Source organism: Prenolepis imparis, unplaced genomic scaffold, assembly GCF_030444845.1.
Source record: "Prenolepis imparis isolate NDT839.2.m4 unplaced genomic scaffold, iyPreImpa1.0 SCAF_15, whole genome shotgun sequence".
Classification (NCBI taxonomy): Eukaryota; Metazoa; Arthropoda; class Insecta; order Hymenoptera; family Formicidae; genus Prenolepis; species Prenolepis imparis.
The window spans coordinates 7,763,820-7,789,844 of record NW_028141173.1 but is presented as its reverse complement, the minus strand read 5'-3'; the positions used below and the strand labels follow the sequence as shown (position 1 = coordinate 7,789,844).

The window sequence follows — 26,025 nt, the reverse complement described above, 5'->3', positions numbered from 1 at the left end:
AAGCAGTGGTATCAACGCAGAGTACTAGAAAGTAAATGGATAATTTTTCATTTATCCTATTGAATCAGTTTAAAACTGATAGAAATATACTTTTGATCTTTTATTAATAGCCATGACTTGCAGACTTTATATGTATTTTTTAATGGAAATTTGATTGCGAGAAAATACGTCGCATAGCGATAAGCGAAGAAACTATTAAATATAACTGCAAAATGCAGATTCTGTTGTTAATTTGTCATCAGATTGTGCGCACGCAAACCTTGCTCAATTTCTGCCGCCAATCTGACTTCAAACTGCGTTGTGCAGATCCCTAGCAGATCTTGCTTAATTTCTGCCACCAATCTGCTATGATAATTCTATACAAATCTTACTTTGTTTCTGCTACTGATTTGCTGCCAAATTATGTCAGCAAGTTTTGTAATATTTCTGCCAACATTCTACTATCATTATTTCATATAACAGATTTTGTATACAATCTGCAGTTTTGTTGCTAGCAACAATATATAGCAGACGTTTGACAAAATCTGTTCAAAGAGATTTGGCTGTCTGGGTATTTGCGAAAATATAAGAAATATAAAAAAATGTTTTATATAAATGTTTTATGGTATTTTATACTCTTTACAATAGTGTAATAACATTTTTCGAAAATGTAAAATTTTTTAATTGACCCCCTCCTCCCACCTATTATTATACACCTATTATTTTGCAAAATTTAAGAATTTTGTAGAGACAAAAATTGAAGAGCATTGAGTACCAAATACATCCATGTATATTAGTATTGTCTCCACAATTTGGGAGGGTATACAAGATGATTCTCGGAGAAACCTGTAACCCCTAGAGGACGCGTCCCCAGGTGGCGGATAGGGGAATGCCCTAACCGGTTTAGGTGACGGATAAGTGGAAAATACCATTCGCAGACCAACAGGTAGGGTAGATGGAGCCCCTCAGCTGTAGAGAAAGCAACCCATCTAGGAGAAGACACTCCGAAATAAAACCCTGGTTCTCCAGGATGGAGGTTGAAGCATCGAGCTAACGCCTCGATACTCAGAAAAAACCTAAATGTTAAAAAAAACCCAGTACCAAGTTTCGGAATAGGTCGGACATGCACTGCGGTCACGAGCGTGACAGCACACAGCACACTCTGGCTGAGTGTATTGCGTGGGAAGGTGAGAGGAAGGAGCTCGTGGCCGCAGTGGAGATGGATCTCTCCTTCCCGGCCGTGGTGGCGGCAGCGGTCGGCGGAGGAGAAGATAAGGAAGGCTTTCTCCTTCTTTTGCGAAACAGTTATGTCGCAAAAGGAAGACGTGGAGAGGGACCAGGAGAGAAGCGGCAAAAGGGCGAGCTTGGAAGAAGATAAGAGGGAGGACCCTTTCTGGGTGCCTGGGCGAGGAGGAGGCCCTCGTCGAGGCAAGAACTAGGGGGGGACTCGGGACGTTTAAGTCCGAAATCCCTCCCCCCGACGACCCCGCGAAAAGGATAAGGGCGGACCGCTTCGGCATGTAGTCAAACCGGACCGTCTGAATCTCTGAGGAGGGCCTCTCTAGCTGTCGACAGAATCCTAACTCCCCTCGAGAGCGGAAGGAGTCGCAACTGGAGGGGCAGGGGAGCGGGAAATTCGAGCCTTGACCCTGCCCCCCCCCGACATCGGGAGGGCGTGGGGTGGTGTCCCCCCGCGCCACAACCGCGACGGCCGCACGATAACAAGGGGAGCGAGCTGTTCCAAAGGAACAATTTCCTCCCGAGAGGAACAGACGGGCGGGAGCGGAGTAGGCATGGGATACCAGCATCCTCCGCGCTCCCCACCTAACGCCCGTGTAGGACATCCATGCAGCGATGCCAATTTTGCCGCAACTTACAGCATACGCACACAAGCGAGCGGTCGTGTCGGTGCGCTGGGGCAACTTCGAGCGGGCTCGGTAAAAGAGTACAGTCATGCTGTCTCAACTCGCCGATCGCCGAGCTATAGCTATAGCTAACATCGCCAGGGCCGACCGCTCGCTTGTGTGCGTATGCTGTAAATTGCGGCAAAATTGACATCGCTGCATCCATGAGGGTTTTAGTGCAGTATACCTCCCTTCGGAGTCCCACATAACCCCATCTCCTTTCCCGAGGAATGGGGGTATCCATAAAGGATTTCCCTCACGCAAAAAAAAGATTGGACAAACAAAGACGATTTAAGCTACGAAAAAGGCAAATGATTTGTGGAACTTGGAATGTACAAGGTCTCTCCAAAAAAATTAATGAAGTTATGTCGGAAATCAAAAAGATTAGAGTTGATATAGCTGTCCTGACAGAGACAAAAAAGAAAGGGCAAGGCTTAGAAAATCTTGGACAATACGACTATTTTTACAGCGGTATGCCAAAAGAAAAGAGAGCCGAACAGGGAGTATCTGTAATAATCCGCAAAAATTTAAGAAAGCATATTGTCATGGGAAGTAATTAACCATAGATTAATAAAAATGAACATATCTGTACATGGACAGAAAATAACATTACTAGGAGTCTATGGAGTAAATGATGACGCATCAGCAGCCATAAAAGATGAATTCTATGAACAATTAAATAATGAAATTGCAAAAATTGGAACATCCAGAGAGAAATAATATTACTTGGAGATCTAAACGGAAAAACCGGAAAAAAAATTCATAGCAAGATTATAGGATAATACGGAGAAGACACTACAAATGATAATGGAGAACATCTCATCAACTTGTGTGAACAAAACAACTTAAAAATCTTTAACGGTTTCTATCAACACAAAGACATATACAAATATACGTGGACACAAAACATACGAAACCTTAAATCCATAATAGATTGTACCATTATACGACAAAGGAGACATAAAAGTACGAGACGTAAGAGTGTACAGAGGATCTTCCAGTAACAGTGACCATCACTTCCTCAAAACAAACATATTGTTTCCATCAAGAAGAACAAGACACAAGACAAGATAAAGTAATAAAGGAAAGAAAATATAATCTTGATAGCTTGGAGCACGAAAGCGTAAGAAATCAATACAAAAACAGATTGAATGATAAACTAGGTACAAGAAATGATTTCAATACAACAGAAGAACAGTAGAAACATATAAAAAACTGTATACATTCGGCAGCACAAGAAGTTCTAGGTTTTTATGAAACAGACAAACATAAAGGAAAACCATACTGGTGAGGATCAGGATATTGAAAAAGAGATTGCAGAGAAAAGACAAAAGTATCAGAAATATCTGTGCACTAAAAAGAAGGAAGATTTGATGACATATAAAAAACAGCCCAAACCAGAGTCCGGAAGAAGAAAGAAAAAACGAAGTTTGGGAGACTGCAACAAAATCAATACATACTTAGGCGAAAGGAAAAGAAAGTTGGAGATTGATCAAGAACCTTTTTTTTAGCGTTGGGAAAACGATAAAAAAAAAGAAGAGATATAATATCACTAATTCCAATGGAAAAATGGAAAAAAAGTATGCAATTTGCAACATATTTATTTTAAAGCAACTATGTGTTTTCTTTACACCAATTAATTGGTCTTATTATTGTGCATAACAGTATTACAGTAAGATTACCAAAAAGCGAAAGTTTCACAAGATATTTTATATTTTATGTCAAAATACTGTAAACTTCAAGTCTCATAATTCGGAAAGTACTTAATAAAAAATAACTCATATATAGTGTTTTGGAAAGCTCTCGAGATAAGCTACAAAAATATGTAATAAAAAAGGGGGGGTTCCATTTAAAAAATTCAAGATGACCTTACCATGATCTTGGCAACGCCATCCAAGGTCAAACTTGTAAGATCAGTAAATAGATTTTTTAAGCCCTATACAACTTTTATTAGAAACATTTTTCTGTAAAACTTATATTTTTCTAGATTTTTCATGGTTTCCATACTTTTTCCCCACCCTGTATATACAGTTCGGAAATTCAACCGACAAACTTTTAGAGATTGTCGGGGGCACTAAAAAGATCATTTTTTGCAAGTGGACCTAGGGTCGGAAACGTGTCGTTACATCGCTACGGCAAACAGTGTTCAAAAAAGGTCAGACCTCGAAATATCTCAAAAAATATAAGTTTTATAAAACTGTTTCAGACAAAAGTTGTAGGGTGTAAAAAGATCTATTTACTGACCTTGGGTGGCGTCGCTAAGGTCAGGTCAAGATCGCCTTGAATTTTTTAAACGAAATCCCCTATTTTTTATCATATATTCTTGTAGCCCTTCTCGAAACCTTTTCAAAACATTATTATTCACTTTGGATCAGCCGTTTCGAAGTTATTAAGTCTTTCCTGGTAATATGTCGACAACTGTAACTATTGTATTACTATGTATATCCGCGAATGAAGGTGAGGGTGGTAAATAGTGGCAAATCTGCTCTTTAACCGCCCGAGTGCGTCGTATGATGTTTCGACCCATTTTTTATTACAGATTCGAGCAAATAAAAACCTTCATTTTTTGTAGACTTGAGTTTTACGTACTCCAAACAGTACTGTTGTGTAGTGTTGGACGTACTCCAAACAGTACTGTTATGTACTGTTGTCAAAGCGCATATTAGATTGAAGTCATCATTGAGGAAATAAAGTATTTTATTTCTGATTTTGTTCCTTTCTGACCGAGTGCGATATGGAGCGATACTCTTGGAGCGAGTATACTGATATGATTGCTATGTACGGAGAGGCCCAATATCACGGGCGTGCAGCAGCTAGGATCTATGAAGAATGTTTCTCAGAATGGCGCATTTCTCATCACAGTACTTTCGCCCAGGTATTCGAGCGCCTCAAAGAAACTGGATCGGTAGATGTTCGCAGGCCTGATACTGGACATAGGCGAACCGTCCGCACACTGGAAATGGAAGAGGATGTCCTGTCCCGTGTGGAAAGAAATCCGTCGACGAGCACTCGTGCTGTGGTTGCGGCTGTCGGTGCAGCACACAGTACAGTTTGGGAAGTCCTGCATGAACAGCTGCTACATCCATACAAGCGGCAGAAGGTGCAGAGTTTGAATCCGGCGAGATTATCCTCACTGTCAAGAATTTGTGCAGTGGTTCCTGTGGAAGATTCGCCGAAATCCAGATTTTTCAAAATTTATCTTGTTTACCGATGAGGCTCTGTTCAGAGAAGGACTCTACAATTCCCACCATAGCCACGTGTGGACGGATACAGATCCACATGCTGTGAGAGTGGGAAACTATCAGGAGCGGTTCAGCGTAAACGTGTGGGCTGGTATCATCGGCGACTATCTCCTTGAATCTTATATTTTGCCCGACAACCTGCGCGGGGACAACTATCTAACATTTCTGCAAGACACTCCCGGACTTCCTGGAGTACATGCCTCTAGTCATTCGTCGAAATATGTGGTTTTAGCATGACGGAACTCCGGCCCACTATTCGCAGCAGATGCGTAACTACTTAAATACGACCTTTCCCGGAAAGGCTTTCCGGACAAGTGGATTAGGCGAGGAGGACCTGTAGCCTGGCCTGCGAGGTCTCCTGACCTGTCTCCCCTGGACTTCTACTTATGGGGGCATTTGGAGAGCATGGTCTACGAACCACCTGTCGCAAGCAAAGAAGAGCTCATTGCCAGGATCGCAGTAGCAGCTGGTGAAATCAAGGACGATCCTAGCGTGTTTGCCAGAGTCCGCCGGTTCTTGGTTCGGCGCTATCGGCTGTGCAAAGATTAAGGGAGACGACACTTCGAGCACCTGCTCTGAGACACTTTCCTGCATGACATCACTCATACAGGGTCTTCATTGGCTGGATCATCAGCCACCGATCTTGCCTAAGGCAATCTCGACCTGACCTTGGCGACGCCACCAAGGTCAAACTCATAAGGTCAGTAAATAGATCTTTTTACACTCTACAACTTTTGTCTGAAACAGTTTTTTTTATAAAACTTATATTTTTTGAAATATTTCGAGGTCCGACCTTTTTCGAACACTCTGTGTGCCGTAGCAATGTAACGACACGTTTCCGACCCTAGGTCCATTGGCAAAAAATGATCCTTTTGGTGCCCTCGACAATCTCTGAAAGTTTGTCGGTCGAATTTCCGAACACCTTGTACATGTATACATATACATTGTATATAAATGTCCGAGCAAATATCTCGCAACTGATCGAAGTTACAAGAAAGTTTAATAAGAGAAATTTGTACGGCTTTGAGTCAGCTACAAAGTGCATGTAAAAAAAATTTTTTACTCGTGACCTTTTCGAGTTATTAACATAATTTTTTTAAATGGATATCTATAATTTTTTTGCATATTTATATAGTAGAGGTCATTTTCAATCAAAATCATATCTAGTAAAAAATTGTTCGTTTACGAGATAATCGTCATCTTTAGTATGTAAGTAGTTGATTTTTCACAATTTGAAAAACAATTGCCAGACTACAAAATACATATTTTGAAATTGGTTACATTGAACAGGATCACTGATCTTCAACTTGTCAAAATATGTACACGACTGCCTGATTTGTAAACAGTGACGGCCGCCGAGCTCACTGTACTTTTACCCTCACCATATCTCCTCATCTACGATTTGGCTTGTTGCCTGTTACTGATTTACGACATAAGATCACTAAAGCTGTTGAAGGTATTACAGCAGAAATGCTGCAGTCAACAATGAGAAACGTTATAAAACGCGTCGAATGCTGTATCGAACATGATGGGCAAATATTCGAGCAATTTATGAGTTAATAAATGTTACATAAAAAAATTGTTTCAATTTTTTCCACCTCTTCGAATACAATCCAAATTCAAAAATGCTTAGAATCCAATTTACTACTTACATACTAAAGATGCCGATTATCTCGTAAACGATGCATAGTAGCAATTTTTTACGAGATATTATTTTGATTGCAAATGACCTCTACTATATAAATATGCAAAAAAATTATAGGTATCCAATTAAAAAAATTATGTTGACCTTTATAACTCGAAAAGGTCACGAGTAAAAAAATTTTTTTACATGCACTTTATAGCTGACTCAAAGCCGTGCAAATTTTTCTTATTAAACGTTCTTGTAACTTCAATCAGTTGCGAGATATTTGCTCGGACATTTATGGATGGACACCCTGTATTGTATACAACATAATAACGTCGTGGTATAGACGCCGCGCTGTAGATAGATATTGCGTTATTTCTTTTCAAGTGCGCTGACATGTTATATGACATAATGCCATTAAAGAAAATCTCACAAAGATGAAAAAATAAAAAATAAAATACGTCAAATATATAAAACATTCCCCCCAAAAATAAAGTATCTAAAAAAATAATGTACTTTTCGAAACATAATGTACCCTTAAAAAATATAATATTAAAATTAAATATAAAATTACCTTTAAAAAATCCCTAAAAAATAAAAAATATAAATTAAATATAAAATCAATAATTAACAGCCTAAGTACTTACAATTAGAAGCAATTCAGTTTGTAAGGATTTGTAATATAAAAAATGTCATAAAATCAATCTTGTTTATATAATTATTATGAATAATTCTCTCAAGAAAATTAAAATGCATTTTATTTTTAAGAAAGACATGATTTTCAAAATAAGTTCTATTTTATATAATATGTATAAAATTACACTATTTTCCAAATAAATATTTTGTACGATATATTAAATAGTATACTAATATTTGTTTTTTTTTTATTTTTAGAAATTGATTTTATATTTAGTAACGTTTTAATTTCATATTTTTTAAAGGTACATTATTTTTTAAGGGAATATTTTTTATGTACTTGGCGATAACATGTCAACGCAACTGAAAAGAAATAACGCAACACCTACCTACAGAGCGGCGCTTATATCACAACATTATATCATTTCGTTTTCCCAAAAATCGAATTGTGGAAACATAATATTATAATACATATGGATGGATTTGACAATTTGATGCTCAATTTTTGTCCTATAATCTTATAATCGATATATACAAGATATAAAAAAATGAAAAAAAAACATATAAAGCACATTATCAAATTTTCTGACCAATTTGGAGACGATTTTTCTTCAGCAAAAATGTCGAGAAAGTTCATCATTTTTTGCATATTTCCAATTTTTGCAATCATGTATCTTTGTAACTAATTGACTTGAATTGAAGAATGTAGTTTTGTTAATATTTATACACACTTTGTAATCGCTTCATAGATTTTAATATTAGCAAGAAATAGGAAAAGAATTCATTTCAATAGATAATTTATATTATGAATATTTGACAATCATGCTCTTTGGATTTCGCATGCGCTTAGATCGAACAACAATTTGCAGAACGTCTTTTCAAGAATTATTTTCATTAATTATATACGAAAATTTTTATGCGACATTAATCGCAATACGAAAATAACCATATGAATTCAAAAATCGAGACTTATTGTTAGTTTGCATAATTGATAATCAGCGGACTATACGTAATACATTGGGATTGTTCCAATTGTGCACATTATACATCGAACATGAAGATTTTTTCGAAGCATAAAAACTAAGGTTCCTAAAGTTTCTTAATTTTTAAAACGATTTAATCAATAAAGAAAAATTCTGAAAATTAAAAATACTGAGAAAATCCATGTTAAATTCATAATCTAATAATTAAAAAAAGAGCTTGTTATTTCATTCATTGCATTTAATTTTGCTTGTAATATTTATTACTAAAATTAATAATTGCTTGCGATTAACACGAACTGAATTGCGATATTTATTTATAAAATAACACATAATTAATTACGCAATTTTAAACAATAAAAAATAAATCACGTATTTGAAAATAATAGACAAAATATTACTGCAACATTCTCAGTATTTAGATATTCATTAACCGCAGGTTGAATTTTCTTCACTTCACAGAATAATAAAAAATTGTAGATAATAGGATTGCTTTCAGCATTTAATTCACATATTATCATTCGCAACAAGATTATTAATAGATGTGGTTAATTCTTGGAAAGCATCCATATATTGCTACATGCTTGTTCAATTTTATATCGTATTTTTTTTATCGATAAATGATTTTTTTGAAGTATTTCTCTAGAAAAATTGAGTTTAATACATTTATTATCAATCAATTGTCAAACACGTAATTTCGATAATAAATTCATTATTATCAAATAATAAGTTTATCAAAAATAAATTGTAGATTAAATACATATGTACATAAAACAAATACATATATATGTGTATATATATATATATATATATATATATATATATATATATATTGTGTTTTAATGCACTGGACAGCATTTTGTATTCTGCCATGGATGGTCAGTCATTGCCATTCAAATCTTCATTATGAGGATCTGTAAAAATATATAAGTTTTTATATTTTAAAAAAAGTTATGATTAATAATTTTATTATAATTTTATTATAAAAAATAATTTATCATTTTAAGATTTTGAGAGATTTTTTTGAAAGTTCCTCAATATTTGCAATGTACTAATATTATATTACTAGCTTCAGCGCTATTCTTTTTTTTCGGTTTTGTTTTTATAAATATTGACTTCTGGAAAAAAATGATTGAAGATAACGATTATTTTATTGTTTTCTAAATTAAAAAATTGTTTGCTTCTGTTTTAAAAATCTGTTTCAAATTTTAAAAATTGTTCGCTTCTGTTTTATTTTATAAATAAAGTGGTTGACATAAAATTTCTATAATGTATCAAATATATACATAAATGCATAACGAACTATTCATTATATAAGTGTAGAGAAGTCAGTAATTTAGAGCTTTTATGCACTTAAATGTGAGATATCTCGACAATTAAAGGCGTAAGGTCCGCAAATTTGACTAACAAGCTTAAATTAAATTAAAACAATCTTGAACTTAATAAAATGATTTATCTTTTTCTAGGACTTGTGTACTAATATAATCTGTACTATGTCTAAACGCAAAAAATAAAATTTTTTCTTGTTTTTCTTTTTGTTTAATTCTCAAATAATATTTTTTACATTCTTTAATCAATTATTCATCATTTTTTGTAAATACCGAGAAATCGAGAAAATTAATTTGAAAGAAGGATGATTAGTATATTTTTATTAATTTTAATTATAAAATATAATCGACTTTATCGAAAAAATTAAATTAATATTGTTTAATATGTAAAAATAAAACCATTAAAATCTATTACACAAAATGAAGTTAGAGAAAAATAAGAAATTTATCTTTATGTAAATTTATACATTTATACGGTATTTTATTTATATTCCAACTTAGAGAAGACCGTTAATAATATTTTCTATATAATATATAACTCATTATAATCAATCTTTTGTTGATTCATATTTATTCCAATTAATACCGTATTTTCACTGTTATTGACAATATTTTTAATTGAAACAATGCCATCATTGTTTAAACTGCAACGCAATTATCTGGTTCGTTTATTTTCAAAGTAAAATTAGGAAACATTATTTTTTCCTACTGATATGTGTACAAAAATTAATTTAGAGCCGTCATCATGTTTGTCTTATAATTCAGTTAAAATTTATCGAAAAATCTGTACTAGTTTTTGTTCCCTTATAATATTTAATTGAAATTTTATGCATACTCCCTTTTTATTTTCTACAATTTCACTGTAACAACGCAATTTTTATAGAACAATGTAAAATAAAAAATATTTTAATTTATAGATTTAAAAGCACTTATCCTAAAGATTAATTTTATTAGCTCATCATATTACCATTAAAAAAAAGTAATCTAAAAATTAATTTTGAAGATGTGGCAATGTTTATCTTTTATGAACCTCATAGCCATCAACATCATAGCCGATTTTCGAGCAGATTTAATATCAAAGCAGAACAATATCTCCATATCAAATATATATACAGGATGTTCAAAAAAGACCGGAACCTCTGAATAACTCAGAATAATCAAATTCTAGGAAGAAAACACCCCAGACAAAAATTGTAGGGTTAAAAAAAAAGGACTTGATGGTGACCTAGAATTCGATCCTGAGGTCAAGTTTAGAGGTCATTTAAAGGTCAACTCGAATTTTTTAAATGGAAACCCCTATTTTTGACCCCGACTTCGGAAAGAGCGGAAAATTTTACGTTCAGAAAGGTACTTGTCATGGGTTAAGATGACCTTTAGGGATCATTTAGGGGTCAAATCGTATAGGACAGAAGAATCTATCAATAACTAACTTTAATCATGTTCTAGGGGGAAAACACCCCAGACAAAAGTTGTAGGGTTAAAAAGAAGGGACTTGATGGTGATCTTGAACTTGACCTTGAGATCAAGTTTAGAGGTTTTTTGAAGATCAACTCGAATTTTTAAAATGGGAATCCCTATTTTTGACCCCAGATTCGGAAAGAGCGGGAAATTTTACGTTCAGAAAGGTGGTTAAGTCATGGGTCAAGATGACCTTTAAGAATCATTTAGGGGTCAAATTGTATAGGACAGAAGAATCTATTAATAACTAACTTTAATCATGTTCTGGGGGAAAACTCTTAAAACACCCCAGACAAAAGTTGTTGCATTCAAGAAACAGGGCTTGGTCGTTACCTTAAACTTGGAGTTGGGGTAAAATGTAAGTCCTCGTGAGTGGCGGAAAGGATTATCTCTGAGCAAGATTAAGTTCAAATTTTATCTCGAGATACTGCGAATTTGTTACGGAATTGTAATCTAAAAAAATTGAATTTCAAAATATGTCAATGTGATATTATTTTACTCTCAAGTTAATTGTTTAATTTCAATATCATAAAGTCGATATTCTGGGGTGTTTTAGGGGTTTTTCCTCTAGAACATGATTAAAGTTAGTTATTAATAGATTCTTCTGTCCTATACAATTTGACCCCTAAATGATCCCTAAAGATCACCTTGACCCATGACTTAAGCACCTTTTTGAACGTAAAATTTCCCGCTCTTTCCGAATCTGGGGTAAAAAATGGGGGTTCCCATTTAAAAAATTCGAGTTGACCTTTAAATGGCCTCTAAACTTGATCTCAAGATCAAGTTCAAGATCACCATCAAGTCCGTTTTTTAACCCTACAACTTTTGTCTGGGGTGTTTTCCTCCTAGAACATGATTAAAGTTAGTTATTTTCTAGGTCACCATCAAGTCCCTTTTTTTTAACCTTACAACTTTTGTCTGGGGTGTTTTCTTCCTAGAATTCGATTATTCTGAGTTATTCAGGGGTTCCGATCTTTTTTGAACACCCTGTATATATAAAACAATTTTTAAAAAAATTTTTTTGTAAAAAAGATGCATTATTTTATTAACATAATTTTTATATTGAGAATTCATAAATATAAACATTTTAAAAAATTAATTTAAAAAACGTGTTTCTTTTTGCTATGTACGAGGGAATAGAGGGTTTGAACCGCGCTATAAAACTTTCTTTTGGTTTAGAAATATTGCGCAAATACTTTTAAGTCATTTCGCGCGGGGGCACTTTTCATCATCTTATCCGGCTATAGCCTTTGAATCTGAATGTCCATTGCAGGATTCAAAAATTTCTGCATATATTTACTTTGGCCAGAAGATCCATCACAGCCCCATTTTGTATGCAATATAAGATGTTCTTCTAATGTTTTGATATCTTCTTGAATTTGGTTTCCATAATTCTTTTGGAGGTGTGATCAAGTAAATCTTGTAGACTGACTTTTGCCAATTTTTCCGTAACATCGATATTGTCAGGACAACACTTTTTCTTGGCCTCTATTATTTTTTGATAACTTGGGAATATATTATGACCAATATCTTGAGTTGCTTTTCAAAGAATTTTGTATTGATATTTGAACAGTTTAGTTTATGTTATCAGTGTCAGAGCAGAATCAGCATCAAAGACTGTATCAATAGAATCCGTAAATTTCGACAAAGCAGCAACATCAATTAGTTTCTGGAAATATGTGTCTCGGAGTTCGTAAATTTTATACCTTTTTGCACGGTCACAGCAATCTTCAAAGTTCTTCTTTGGCCTGCATCCATTATTTTTTTTTTGGTCTGCCTCTATTACTATTTGAAGATGGACTTTCCAAATCGTCATATAAATTCAAATACACTACAAATACACCCTCCATCCAATGGCTGTACTTCTCAAGAAATTTCGTTTTAATACGATGCACTAACTTGAATCTTTGATTGAAATGTGGTAAAAATTTTTTATTAATTTCCGAAATTATTTTCAAAATTTGATTATCATAAAAAATAATTATCATGTAAAAACTGTTCTAATTATTATGAATTATTATGAATTATTGATAAAAAAACTTTGCATAATACATTATAAGGAACTACAAACTCGATTATAGTGCAAAAAATATTTGCACGCTTGCGCGACAGGAGATAAAACTAAATTAAATTACTGGTCTTAATCATTTCCTAACAATAAGTAATCAGAACTGGGAATAAGCACTTTAGATTGATCTTCAAGATTCATGCCTACTGCATTTTTTTTGTTTTTTGCACTTGCATCCTAGCAACGAACATGCCTCCTTTATTTAATTATTTGTTGCGAAAACTGCGTCTCAAAGAGTATATAATGAAGTAGCATGCAATCTATGAATGCGATAAGTATGAACCTCGAAAATCGACCTCGAAAATCGACCTGCAACTAACTTCAAGCTTTGTCCTAAACTGTTAAAACATGATTTTATAAACAGAGTTGTTTAATAGCAACTATATAACCTCCAGTTTTTCTCAAGTCGTGCACACACACACAAATACATTATGTCAAGAATTCTTTGGTTGATTTTTAACAAATCGTTAAATACCGGCATCTTCTCAGACTTGTGGAAATTGTGCATTGTTACTCCAAAATTTAAAAGTGGTGATAAAGCTTTAGTAACTAATTATAGACTCATTAGTAAACAGAGCTTAATACCAAAAATATTTGAGAATATTGTTGCGCACAAACTCTTACCACTATTAAGAAATGTAATTATTGATGAACAGCATGGATTTAAGTTAGGGCACTCTACATCAACGAATCTTCTTATTTATCACGATTTCATAAACTTCGCCTTAGAGCTGGGCTCCCAAGATGACGCGGTGTACTCTGATTTTAAAAAAGCCTTTGGTACTGTGGATCAATCTTTGCTGCTTTGTAAGTTACGTGCATTTAGTATTGATGGTGATTTACTTAACTGGTCAAGTTTTATTATGTATCGTTCTCAAATTGTTAATTATAATAATTATTTCTCCAGAATTATAAATGTTACTTTCGGTGTGCTTCAAGGATCACATTTAGGTCCACTTTTATTCAATTTATTTATAAATGACATTAAAGACATTTTTTAACATTCCGAATTTTTACTATTTGCAGATGATTTAAAAATCTTTTGCCGGGTTGAGTGTGACGTCGATGCCATTAATCTGCAAAGTGATCTTTGTCGTTTGGACTCTTGGTGTTCCAATAATAACTTGAAACTTAATCTATCCAAATGTCACGTAATTCATTTCAGCAGAAAGAGAAACGTTTATACTCGTGATTATTTATTGAATGGTACAGCTCTCTCTAGGATTGATTCTGTTCGTGATCTTGGCGTGTTATTTTGCTCTGATCTATCGTTCTCAAGACACATTATAAACATAACGAGTTGTGCGTCAAAAAAACTAGGATTTGTAATGCGTGCATGCAAATATTTTAAAGACGAATCAACTTTAAGACTATTATATTGTTCTTTGGTTAGACCGCACTTAGAATATGCCGCCGTTGTCTGGTCTTCCTTTCAGACTAACAATAAGTATTGTACTATACTCGAAAGAATTCAACACCGTTTTCTTCGGAGAATGAGCTATCTCACGAAGAGTCCAATGGGATTTTCCGATCACTCGTACGATTTACAATTAAACTATCTTAAACTAACAACATTGGATGCGAGACGAACTTTTATCGACCTAACATTTCTTTATAAACTTATTAATAGGCATATAAATTGCCCTTATTTATTGAAACATATTAGGCTCCATATTCCTAGCAGACATCTTAGGTTTAATCTGACTTTTAATGAGGAAAGACATCGGACTTCCTATGGAAAATGTAAACCTTTAAATAGAATGTGTACTAGCCAATGATTTCTCTGAAAAAGTCGACTTTTTTAATGCGTCTCTTAGTGCATTTAGAAAATCTTTACATTCTGCTCTGCGTTAAGACATCTTTCTTTCTCTTTTCTATGCTTATATTTTTCTTTTTCTTTTGTTTTGTATTTTTGTTTTTTACTTTACTATACGCTATTATACTCTTATTACCGATCTTGTAATATTATTAATTGTAACTAAAGAGATATATTCCCGTTTATAAATAAATAAATAAATAAATAAATAATTTGATTGTGTGCGCCAATCACTCACATCGAATTCTCGGAATATAACTATAGTCAAAATTTGACTATACTCAAATTTTATTATAACATTTTGGAAAGCTCTCGATATAAGCTACAAGAATATATGCATTGAAAAATAGAGGTTTCCATTTAAGAAATTGAAGGTGACCTTCACGTAATCTTCACGTAATCAAGTGATTATTCAAGGTCAAACCAATAATACCATCTTATGTCCCCCTCGAAGTCGTAAAACTTTTCTATGAAACATTTTTTCATATCTACCATATTTTTCGAAATATTTGCCTGGAGAGATTAAAATTAATCACTCTGTATACACATACAGGGTATTCGATTTAATCTGTCCACGCCGATATCTCGAAAATTATTACAAAGCCAGACAAAAAATTCAAAAAGTCTCTTCAATGGTATTACTTTGAGAAGATTTCTTTGATGGAACCTTATCCTTCTACTCTGTATTTTAGAGGGGAAGGAGGAGGATCGATTTTTTAAAATGGAAACCCCCTACAAAAATAACTTTAATCGATAGGTCTCGAAAAGACGAATCCAATGACCTATAATATTAAGGGGCTATCTGCAGTACTACGTCCGCAACGAATTTTTAAAAATCAAGCAAAATTTTGAAACAAAATTCGTTGCGGGTGTAGTAGTAAAGCTAGACCACCCTTAATATCATAGTGTAAGGTTATACCTTACTCAGTAGCGCGGACTACGGAAGTAGAGGGCGCGCATAGCGTTTTGTGACGTCACGCTCAGAGTGACGTACCGGCGTCTGATTGGTCGAGGTGGCGCTGGCGTGATCGACCACCTCGACAAGAACGCGGGATCTTTGTCTTTCGTTTCCGGGACTGCGAACCTGGCGGACGTGTATCCGACGCGGGTCCGCGATCTCGTAGAATACCTTTTGTACCGTTGCCAAAGTTAATTATATAATTTGATTACACTACGGCTGTGTTGTTTGTCGCGTATCCTGCCTGAAAGCGTATACCACCCCTTCCGCCTTCCTGACACCAGGACTCGTTGAGTTCCCACGAGATAACCTCGTGAAATATCTCTGAGCCTTACAGCTTCAGAAGTGGGATATATATATAGATACGCAGAAGGGTACGGTACTCGGCGTTGTGAGATTAAAGTCGCGTGCATTGTTTCGGGCATTGTCATTTGGCGTCCGTTTCCGTCGCGTCGGCTTTGCTCGCGAAGTGTTTTTCGGTCGCGTTGTGGTTGAGTCGCCATTTTAGCCACGCGCTTTGTCGAGGCACGTTGCCCGTTAGCGAGTCGCCATTTTGTTTCGGTGCTACCTTGTGGTGCGTCGTCGGAAGTGAGCAGCCATACTGATCACGTGATCAGCACACATAGCATCCGTTTTGGCGGGCTCGTGGTTGGCGCGGTTAGCCGTCGTGTCTGTTTTTGCCGAACTTATTTCATCGTCAGTGTTTTTCGTGGTTCACCATGGTGCCGCCGGACCGTTATTCAACGATGTCGTTGGAAGAGCTCCATGGAGAAGCCCGCATGTTCAAGCTTACGAACATTCCAGAGGATAGGACAAGCTGCATCGAAATGTTGACAGCGCATTTGGAAAAGAACGGTCCCCTGCGCGAGATGCAACATTCGGCCCAGGTTGCTGAAGAAGCAGTGCAGCCAGCACTGTCATCACCAGGTAGCCCGCGGTCAGTTCATTCCGATCAGCCTTTCTGTACGGTCAGAAGAGGACCGCCTCAGTCGGAGGACTCTTTTAACAACCTCTGTACTGTTTTAACGAATCAACTTAAACTTCAGAATGAATCAATGCAACATCAACAGCAGCTGATGCAACAGCAACAGCAGTGGATGCAACAGATGATGGCCTCACTAGCCATTAGCCAAGGATCGATGGCTCAACAAGCCCGATCCAATTCAGCTCCTACGGCTGTTGGTTACCAGAACCAGCCTCACACAAGAGATTTCACAGGAGCTGAGAGTTCCGTTGCTCCAGCAGGCAACGCAGTAAAATTCTCTAAAATTTCTCTCATCACAGATCCCCACCTTCGGTGCTACAGAAGAGGAGGATATAGAATTATGGATCGAGAAGATCGAAAGCGTTGCTGAGTTATTCAATCTTTCATCGGTGGTGATGCTGGCCGCTGCAGCTACCAAATTATCAAAGTCAGCACGTCGTTGGTTTGACCTGAGCTCAGGTGAAGTAAACCGGTCGTGGTTATGCTTCAGGGCTGCCATCGTAGACCGTTTTAAGAAAAAAGTCTTGTACGATGTTGTCAGGAGGAGAGCAGAAGCACGAAAATGGGGCTCCTCCACCGAATCGTTCCAAGATTATTCTATGGATAAGCTGGCTCTCATGAGAAATTTGAAATTAGAAGATGTCGATGCCATCCAGTTATTGATCGGTGGTATCAACGATGTCTACGTCAAGTGTATTGCATCCTCACTACGGGTGGACTCGCTAAATCAGTTCCTTAGAGAGATGCAACATATTACCTCAAATTGTGGTGATGCTTTTAAGAAGTTTGGTCCAGCGAATACCAAATTTGACAAGTTCAAGGACAGCGGTTCCAAGTTTGCCAAGGCTGGCGAAACTAGCGGCGCTCCTGCAAAAGGTGCTCACCAGCAGAAGCCCGGGAATGCTGCTCTCCATTGTGTCTACTGCCGTGGTAGTGACCACGTACGGAACGACTGCCCTAAGCTCAAGAAGAAGGAGTCGGGAGGCAAGGCGTCTCTTCTCAAGGCTCAACCCGCTGCCGTCGCGGTTGTTGAGGCTGAGGATTCGGCATCGACGATTGCGTGCGTTCAGGGTAATACTATTCAAAAAAAGTTTTTTGCGGACCATGTGGTCAAAGTTGTTAAATTAAATTCATCCGTTTGCGATAAATCTGCGTTAGTGGACACTGGAAGTCCAATCTCCTTTATCAATGCTTCTGTATACAATGAGTTTTGTAAATTTAGTAACGTTTCTTTGAAAACGTCGGACAAATGTTATAAACTGCTTAATGGTCAGGTCGTAAATATTCTGGGTATCTGGTCTACTAGTATCGTTTGTGATGACTTGCCTAGTCTTTCGGCTGGTATCGATTTGCACGTCTTTAAATATGATTCCGTCTCCGCGGATATTATTATCGGTCGAGATTTCCTCTCTAAATATGAGATCGATGTCTCAGTAAGATCAAAGGAGGAAAAAATTAAAATCAAGCTGTTTTCAGAAATGGTTTTTGTTATTGACGCGGAGGAAGCTTCTAGTAACGACATTTTTTCAAAAGTGCAGGCAGATTTGGACCAGGTCACCCATAAAAGTTTAATGACTGTGCTTCAAGAGGTTGAGGACACGGAAGTGCAGCCTCCGCAGCAGGATTATTTAGTTAATATTTCTTTAAAAGATAACTCTGTTTTCGCATACGCTCCAAGGCGGTTTGCTTGGGCGGAACGCATTAAGATAAGGGAGATTACGGACGACCTGCTCGAGCGTGATATTATTAGACTTAGCACGTCACCGTATTGTGCCAGGGTGGTGCCCGTAAGAAAAAAAAACGGAAACATTCGGTTATGCGTAGACTTACGTCCACTCAATTGTAGAGTGGCCAAACAAAAATATCCGTTTCCAGTGATCGAAGACTGTTTGTCGCGTTTGAGTGATAGATCGGTTTTCACCCTATTGGATTTGAAAGATGGTTTTTATAATATTAAGCTTCATCCAGAAGCCACAAAGTACTTTGCGTTTGCCACTCCGGATGGGCAATTTGAGTTTACGAGATTACCTTTTGGATATTGTGAAGCGCCAGCAGAATTCCAAAAGCGCTTAATTCAAATTTTACATCCGTTAATTAGAAATGATAAAGTCATCATATACATTGATGTATATGATGACTAATACCATCTTCATCCGTTGCAGAAAACCTGGCCACTCTCAAACTAGTTCTTATTGAACTAAAAAGGCATAATTTTCAAGTAAATTATAATAAATGCCTGTTTTTAAAGTCAAAGATTGAGTATTTAGGATACATTATATCGCCGGATGGCATTACTTTAAGCTCGCGACACGTAGAAGCGGTTAAAAATTTTCCGATACCTAAGAAAGTCGTTCAGGTTCAAAGATTTCTTGGACTCACGAATTATTTTAGAAAGTTTATCAAGGATTACGCCTCTAAGGCCAGACCACTTCATAACCTCCTTAGAAAATCTATGAATTTTTATTTTGACAATAAGTGTTTAGAAGCTTTTAATACGTTGAAAAATGACTTAATTTCTTTTCCTGTTCTTAGTATTTATAATCCGTTCTTAGATACAGAAATTCATACTATTATATTAATATTTATTCTGTTTGTAAGCGTTTTTCTAATTTACTCTATTGTTATGGTATTTATAAGATGTACTGTGCAATTTTCTTTTAAGTTCATTCAAAGTTATATTCATTTCATTATAAGTTTTTCTGTTCCTTTAATTAAGTTCCGTTGCGAAAAAAAGCGCTAGTCTGATAAGCTACTGTGATACTTTTATACATTTGTTCATTGGTTTATTTTCAAAGTTTATGTTCTTAGAAATCTAAGTCTAAATAGAAAAAAAAAAATGTATTATTTTATAAAACATTCGGATCGAATGTCATTGTCAGAATGGTCGAGCTGTAAGGTTATACCTTACTCAGTAGCGCGGACTACGGAAGTAGAGGGCGCGCATAGCGTTTTGTGACGTCACGCTCAGAGTGACGTACCGGCGTCTGATTGGTCGAGGTGGCGCTGGCGTGACCGACCACCTCGACAAGAACGCGGGATCTTTGTCTTTCGTTTCCGGGACTGCGAACCGGGCGGACGTGTATCCGACGCGGGTCCGCGATCTCGTAGAATACCTTTTGTACCGTTGCCAAAGTTAATTATATAATTTGATTACACTACGGCTGTGTTGTTTGTCGCGTATCCTGCCTGAAAGCGTATACCACCCCTTCCGCCTTCCTGACACCAGGACTCGTTGAGTTCCCACGAGATAACCTCGTGAAATATCTCTGAGCCTTACAATAGATCATTGAATTCATTTTTTCGAGACCTATCGATTGATATTATTCTTGTAGGAAGTTTCAATTTTTAAATTTGATCCCCCCCCCTCTTCCATCCCCCTTCAAAATCCAGAAAGAATACGTTTCCATCACATTAGAAATAATTTCAAAGTAATACCATTGAAGAGACTTTTTGAATTTTTTGTCTAGTTTTGATAGTTTTCAAGATATCAGCGTGGACAGATTAAATCGAACAGAAATCGATACCTCTTGAGACAATTTTCAAAAATTCGTTGCGAGCGTAGTGTTGAAGATAGACCCTTAATATCATTGGTTATTGGATTCGTCTTTTCGAGACTTATCGATTAAGGTTATTCTTGTAGGAAGTATTCTATTTAAATTTTCATTTAAAATTCGACTCCCCCTCCATTTCCAAAATCCAGAAGAGAAGGACACGGTTCCATCATACTAAAAATTATCTCAAAGTCATACCATTGAAGACTTTTTGAATTTTTTATCTAGCTTTGATAATCAGATTAAATCGAACACTCTGTATATACAGGCTGTCCATAAAGTCTGTCCCCATCCCCTATATTTCGGAAACGACTCAAAATTATGAAAAACTGCAAAATACTAATATGTTCGATCATTTCTGCTCTTTTAATGAGGTTGTGAGCGTTATCCCCCCAAAGAGGAACCCATGAGAACTAAACAATTTTTAATGAAACTATCTATATTACAATATATTGTGTGTGTTTGAAAGGATAAAAAAATATGTTGCAAATTACATATTCTTTTTTAAACAACTATATGTTTTTTTTTATATCAATTGATTGGTCTCATTATTCTGTGCATAAAAGTATTAAGGTAAGATTATCGAAAACTGAATGTTTCACAAGATATTTTATATTTTATATCAAAATATTGTAAACTTCAAGTCTCATAATTCGGAATGTACTTAAAGAAAAATAACTTAATTATAGTGTTTTGAAAAGTTCTCGAGATAATTTACAAGAATATCTAATAAAAAATAGGGTGTTCCATTTAAGAAATTGAAGATGACCTTCACATTACCTTGATAACACTCTTCAAGGCCATAATAATATTGTTATGTTATGCGCCATTTTAAACCCTACAATTTTGTCTGAAACATTTTCACAGGACCACTATTTTCGAAAATAATTTCCAGACTTTTAAACCATCCTGTATATTTACATGATATTTTTAGAAGGAATTATATAATCATGATAAATAAATAAATTAATATTACGCTAAATTAATATTGTCTTGATAACAAAAATTACTTATGTATCGTTATAAGAGAAAGTAGGGCAAAACCGGATACTTTCTTGGATTTGTCTTCCTACAAAAAATCAGAAGACAAAAAATCGACTGACTGTAGTGTTTAATGGATCTTGAACTATGAGAAAATGACACTAGCTACTGAAAAAAATATTTGCTTACCAATAATAACAAGATATTTTGAAGCAATCAAAATTTGTAACCCATTTTCCTCTTCATAACGTCTTTCATTGCTGCAATCATGCTCTCCTCAAACCAACTCTGTCTTTCAGTTTTCCTCTTATAATTTTTCTAATAATAATAAGTGGTATTTTTATATCTAAAAAAATAAAATATATACGTAAAAATATATATATATAAATCATAAGGTGAATGATATTTTAATATTTAAAATGTTTTTGTCCGATCATTGTAAGAAACAATTAAGATGACTGTTTTTTTTCATTATACAGGGTGTCCCAGAATTTGCGGACACGGAATGCATAGCGTGATTGTCCGTGCCAAAAGAAACAACTTTTTCCTCTGACAAAATTGTGTATGAACACTATTTTCTAAATGAGAGCAACTTAAAGCTAACGAATAAGCGCTCCAGATTACGCATGAATCAGGAGCGGCGCGCATACGGCGTGCGTGACGAGTGAACGTGTATACTATTTTACTATTTTACTAAAGATTTTATAAGAATTATGTATGATATTTAAATGTCGCTTTTTTGAATAACTTACTTAATAATAGTTCTTAATTTTTAGTAAAATAGCATACACGTTCACGCACGCCGTGCGTGCGCCTCACTTGAATCATGCGTAATCTGGAGCGCTTATTTGTTAGCTTTAAGTTGCTCTCATTTAAAAAATAGTGTTCAGACACAATTTTGTCAGAGGAAAAAGTTGTTTCTTTTGGCACGGAAAATCACGCTGTGCATTCCGTGTCCGCGAATTCTAGGACCCTGTATAAGGTGTGGGGAAAAATCGGGCAGTGTGATATTGCCCCACATATAGATATCCGATTTTGCCTTAACACAAAGAAAATATTAAACATGGCTGCTGTACAATCCGACCTAAAAGGAACGATAAAAACTAATGCGATCTATACTTTCTAATATGTACAGAATTCAATGCTGCACTTACCAAAACAGTTGTTTCATATAGAAAAAGTCCACGATGACTCGATTGTTGTCCTAATATCGATCATTTTTAGTTCAAAAACTTTGAACATTTCTTAAGAAAAAAATATGTGGGCGCGGTTCTTCTCAGAATAATAATGGCCTCAATTTATAACTAATAATACGAATTGGCCACATATAACAATACTATTCACGAAGAAACAGAGGTACCCGGTTTGACCTGCTTACTCGGTTTTACCCGACTTTCCCCTATAAATAAAATACTACATTTTTTAAATATAAATATAGGGTGAATTGTTTAATTCATCGATTAATCGATGAATTAAAAAACTCGCCCACAATATTTGCTGAAATAATGTAAATTATAATAACAATAATAACTAAATTAATTAATAAGAAAACTTGCAAACTATATGTACATATACTTACATTTCAATTTTCGTATCCGTATTATAAAACGGATTTATATTTTTGGAATGTCTTTTATCTGCAATTTTACTGAATTCCAAAAATTAAAATCAACAAGTATTTCAAAAAGCGTTTAGTTTCAGAAAATGGCGATAAATTGAGAGCATCGATCAGCGTTGTGTTGGCTTTTGTTCTTTTCAGTGATGATTGACGACCGATGGCTCTGATAATTATTGACTGCCATTTGTACTCTTTTTTATCCCTTTTACCATTGACTATGCACACTCGACGCTGTGTATCGTCGATATATATATGTACTCACATAACGTTTACTTGCGATTTTTGACCAAAAATGTGAACAATGAAGTTTTCTTTGGACAATAAATATATATCCATAAATTACTTATACATATAAAGTGAATTATAAATGGACATTCACTGGATGTACATTTATTAGCCAACATATGTACCCAACATATGTCCTTGTATAGACGTACATTGAACGATATTTAATATACATCGATGTATGTTGTAAAATGGACATAAAATGAATGTTTGCAAGACTTATAATATTATTTAGATAGCTATAGATAAATATTTCGATCGGCTAGAATTAATATTTTATAATATTTTTCCATTATATGCTGCTATGTTTTATTTACTTCTTTTCTATACTCTTTAATATACATTATTTTATCATTGTTACACTTAAGGATATATAGGAAACATTTAAAAATGGAAAAAATATTAATTAAAATATTACAAAATTCATAAAAATTATATAGATCGTTTTCACTTTGATACTAAAGTTACTGTTATTTGGATTTAAATCATTTAACTCATTTAAAAGTTATTACAATTTACATTTTCACTAATTTTGCATATAATCTTATGAAAATTTGTTATTAGAATTGATTATATTATTTAAAATATCGTTAAAAATATTGAAAAAATAGTACCATATATTTCAAATGTTTTACATGTATAATTAGAACTTTAAGGAACAATGTTGCAAAATTATATTAACATTCCTAAACCGTTTAGAAAAAAATAAAAATTTGTTGAAATTCTGGCTCTTTCTCTGATTATTGAGCATTCGGTTGTGTCAACGCTTGAAAACAACTGAAACTTAGGAAATTAAACTATAGCGATTTTCTATAAAATATACAATTTTCTATAAAATGAATAGCGTTGATACTTTTGTCTCCGATTGTATCTCCCATATATCCTTAATCGACAATTATTTTTTTTCTCTGATTTGTCTTGACTCTTGATCAGAGAAATGCCAGATTACATACACAACACACTTACAACATGTAAGGGGGCTAGCACCGCATTAAAATGTACGCACTATGAAAAATAAACTGGCGCACTTCGATTTTACTATTAACAATTACAATTATTAAGAGATAAATGTATATACTTAAGCCGCATTCTCTTTTTATTCACACAAAACTCGCACAACGCAAAAGCAGTCCCTCGCCTCGCCACGCTCCGATTTTTGATTTATGTTTTGCAATCAATTGATACTTAATTATTCTACTTCGCACACCTTACGCATTTGATACTGTTTTCTCCATCTTATGTCACTATTCTTACCTATTTATCTATCTTATATCTATTTGCTTATCTCTATGTATAAAAGAAGCTTCGGCCATTCTAACAATACTAGTTATATGATAGAATATATGAATTTTTGAAGGACCAAGACATATATTCCATCAGGCACAAACGAATTAAGTGTTAAGTGGCCGCTGATAATATAATATTGAGCGGTTTTAACGTACAATTATATCCTGGCATGTTCATACATATCGATTGTTATTTGACATCTTTTTGATTTTATACGGTTCTTTAAACTTTGGCATTAATTTTTTATTGGATCTTATAGCGTCTTCTATTGGGAAAAACTCGCTGACACTCAGTGTCTGTTAATTTTTGAGTTTTTTGTCGGCGTTACAAACGCCACCAGTTCTAGCTAGTTTTGCATACTCAATGAAATATGTCTTTTGAACTCAGTTTTGAGAAAAATATTTAATATTTAATATAAATATATTTAAATATTTAATATTTAAATTATAAAATATTTAATATATCTTGTCACAATAACAGTGACAGTTTAAATTCAAACAGTATAACACTGAAGTGGCCCTGGCCTTCAAACTCGGGGCCACTTTTACTGCACTCAGTGCGCACTGAGAGCATTTTGCATTCCCAATGAAATGTGCAGCACTTGAAACATGTTCGCTAATATTACCAATGAAGTACGCTTCAAACACTCAGTGCTGCCAGTGCTAGCGAGTTTTTCCCAATAGAAGACGGTATTAGTTTGCATTGCAATATTCTTATCAATACTAATTCCCTTTTGCTGTATTTTTATGTGTCGCTTATCGGCTTTATTATACTTTTTTACTATCCGATTAACTATATTTCTTAATTCGTTTTGCTCTGAAATAAAATTTTTGTCGATTCCTCTAATTTGCCAATTAACTTACGAAATTTGTTGTTATTTTCATTTTGTTGTTCGTAACCTAAGAGTAGTTAACTCAGAGTCTTGTTAATTGATGTGTACAGTATTATTTATTACTGGGTTTTACTGAAACATTTTTCCCAATTATCAAAGCTTATTATATATAAGTTTTTTAATTATTCCTCTTAAAGTTACAAGTTTCTTATACATTTAACAATTACAATTAACGCAATCATATTTAATCTACGTCTTAGCCTAGCTTATACTAAATCGAAAAAAAAAACATTACATATAATGCCGCTCCCGTGTTTTCACGCTCGCCGCGCAGCCACATCACCCCATTTCGCCCCCCCTTCCCCCACATAACATATTTTTTTCTCCATCCCTTTTTGCCCCCACCCCTCTCTTTCCCCTTCCCTCGCCTCTCTCCCCTCCCCCCTCTTTTATTCACTCACTCATCTTTCTCTCCCTCACATTCTCTTTC

General features: G+C 34.9%; 1 long non-coding RNA gene across 6 annotated transcripts in view; it reads right to left on the bottom strand.

The window, feature by feature from the left end:
• The window catches only part of LOC145946176 (uncharacterized), a 35,997-nt gene extending 10,061 nt beyond the window's left edge, over positions 1-25,936 (bottom strand). For 3 of the 6 annotated variants that reach the window (XR_014427013.1, XR_014427007.1, XR_014427006.1), the window contains exons 1-3: positions 23,093-25,935; positions 22,668-22,912; positions 21,703-21,859 (exon numbers count right to left, since the gene is read on the bottom strand). This is a non-coding gene — a long non-coding RNA (uncharacterized LOC145946176). Of the gene's footprint in view, positions 1-21,702; positions 21,860-22,667; positions 22,913-23,092 lie in introns of all 6 variants that reach the window. The other 3 variants (XR_014427005.1, XR_014427008.1, XR_014427014.1) reach the window with 2 other exon arrangements.
• Positions 25,937-26,025: the final 89 nt, after the last annotated feature.